Source organism: Ascidiella aspersa, chromosome 5 (genome assembly GCF_963924565.1).
Source record: "Ascidiella aspersa chromosome 5, kaAscAspe10.2, whole genome shotgun sequence".
NCBI lineage: Eukaryota > Metazoa > Chordata > Ascidiacea > Phlebobranchia > Ascidiidae > Ascidiella > Ascidiella aspersa.
Genome location: NC_139451.1, coordinates 12,899,327 through 12,901,499, shown reverse-complemented (window position 1 = coordinate 12,901,499; position 2,173 = coordinate 12,899,327). Strand labels below are relative to the sequence as shown.

General features: G+C 63.0%; 3 non-coding genes across 3 annotated transcripts in view; all 3 read right to left on the bottom strand.

Moving 5' to 3' along the window:
- LOC146144226 (large subunit ribosomal RNA) overlaps positions 1-1,166 on the bottom strand; it is a 3,393-nt gene extending 2,227 nt beyond the window's left edge. The window contains exon 1 of the ribosomal RNA XR_014501095.1: positions 1-1,166. This exon is cut by the window's left edge and continues 2,227 nt beyond it. This is a non-coding gene — a ribosomal RNA (large subunit ribosomal RNA).
- A 248-nt stretch (positions 1,167-1,414) lies between these two features.
- LOC146144225 (5.8S ribosomal RNA) lies at positions 1,415-1,569 on the bottom strand. Its single transcript, XR_014499191.1, has one exon. It is a non-coding gene; the product is annotated as a 5.8S ribosomal RNA (ribosomal RNA).
- A 246-nt stretch (positions 1,570-1,815) lies between these two features.
- LOC146144224 (small subunit ribosomal RNA) overlaps positions 1,816-2,173 on the bottom strand; it is a 1,812-nt gene continuing 1,454 nt past the window's right edge. Inside the window, exon 1 of the ribosomal RNA XR_014500853.1 lies at positions 1,816-2,173. This exon is cut by the window's right edge and continues 1,454 nt beyond it. This is a non-coding gene — a ribosomal RNA (small subunit ribosomal RNA).

The following is a 2,173-nucleotide window of genomic DNA, read 5'->3' as shown; positions in this document are numbered from 1 at the left end:
AGGGAACCAGCTACTAGACGGTTCGATTAGTCTTTCGCCCCTATACCCAAATTTGACGATCGATTTGCACGTCAGAATCGCTACGGTCCTCCACCAGAGTTTCCTCTGGCTTCAACCTCTTCAGGCATAGTTCACCATCTTTCGGGTCCCAACGCGAACGCTCTCGCTCGACCTCTCCGGCAAAGCGGACGAGATCGGCCGGTGATGCGGCCGCCGCGAACGACGACGTCTCACCTCCGCCGGACCGCGCCGACATTCACTTTCACTGCGCCCATGGGTTTCGTACTGCCCCGTGGCTCGCGCTCACGTTAGACTCCTTGGTCCGTGTTTCAAGACGGGTCGGGAAGGTGGCTGACTTCAGCCGCGGACCCCGTGCGCCTCGCGAAACGACACCGGAAGCGCGACCGAGACGAAGAGGCTGGGCACTGAGAACAGTCCCCGACCCACGACGCCCCAGCCGGCACCGGGCGCTCGGCCCCGAAGGGCAGACGCGGCGATCTCTCCTCGCCCGAACGGCGGGCCGACGGACACGCGCGCCTATAGTACCCGACCGAGGCCGGGTTACCTTGCGCGCGGCCTTCTCGCCGCCGTCCAGACGGTCGCGGCCTTCGCCCGGCGCTAGTGCGCTGGTCCCCGATCGGGCGGCGCCGCCGGCGGCCCGTGAGGGTCCGCACGACAACGTCGCCGACAGGGGGCCGGCTGAAAGCGACCGGGCGACCCGACAGGCCCTCCCGTTTGCCTCTCGACGGTTTCACGTACTCTTTAACTCTCTCTTCAAAGTGCTTTTCAACTTTCCCTCACGGTACTTGTTCGCTATCGGTCTCGTGACCGTATTTAGCCTTAGATGGAGTTTACCACCCGCTTTGGGGCTGCATTCCCAAACAACCCGACTCTGGGAAGACGCCGTAGCGCGCCCGCCTGTCGCCGCCATGGGCCTGACACCCGCTCTGGGAAAAGGCCTCGATCAGAAGGACGCGGGCGACCGGCGAAGCGCGCCGTGACGAATTCCGTACGCCACAATTCCGCGCACTCCCAAAAGCGCGCGGATTCGGCGATGGGCACATCCCGCTTCACTCGCCGTTACTGAGGGAATCCTCGTTAGTTTCTTTTCCTCCGCTTAGTAATATGCTTAAATTCAGCGGGTAGCCTCGTCCGACCTCAGGCCGAAAGTAAGGACCGGGACTATTCTTCCCGTTCCGCGCTCGCCGTCGGCGCCGCGCGCCGCCGCGCACCTCGATTCCCGCCCTTGAGCCGCCAGCCGTTGGCCTCTTCGAGGTCGACTCGCCGCCGCCGCGCGGGATTCTGGTCGCGATCGTCGCGCATCGTGCCGTGCTGTCTTGAGCGGGACGGGCGCTCGCGCGTCCGACGCCGCAGCAGCCGCGCGGAGAAATCCCCGCGCGGAACGTTTGCAACGCGACCCTGAGGCGGGCGCGGCCCCCGGGATTGACCCGAGGCCGCAATTTGCGTTCAGAACGTCGATGCTCAATGTGTCCTGCAATTCACACTAATTCACGCAGCTAGCTGCGTCCTTCATCGACTCACGAGCCGAGTGATCCACCGCCAAGAGCCATCCACGATTGTTTCGCTCGCACAGTGCCTCGCACTATAGGGTGACAAAATAGACCGCGCCGAGCGGTCGGCCAGGCCGACGCTTGAAGCCGGAGCGCGCGGCACCGCGGCACTCGACGCGCAAACATTACCGGGTGACCGAATCGCCGGCCGGCGCGCCGCTCTCGCGGGTCGGGCGCCGGGTAGCAAAGACTTTTTCTCTCGCTTGTCCGAGTTTCGCGTTCGCCGAAGCGTTTGCGAGACCGTTAATGATCCTTCCGCAGGTTCACCTACGGAAACCTTGTTACGACTTTTACTTCCTCTAAATGATCAAGTTAGATCGTCTTCTCGGACGCCGGCTCGACCGTTGCCGGCCGCGCCAGGTCCAATCGGAGGACCTCACTAAACCATTCAATCGGTAGTAGCGACGGGCGGTGTGTACAAAGGGCAGGGGACGTAATCAACGCGAGCTAATGACTCGCGCTTACTGGGAATTCCTCGTTCAAGGGAAATAATTGCAATTCCCTATCCCTAGCACGACCGGGGTTCAGCGGGTTACCCAGACCTGTCGGCCAAGGCGAGCACATGCTGATCCGGTCAGTGTAGCGCGCGTGCGGCCCCGAAC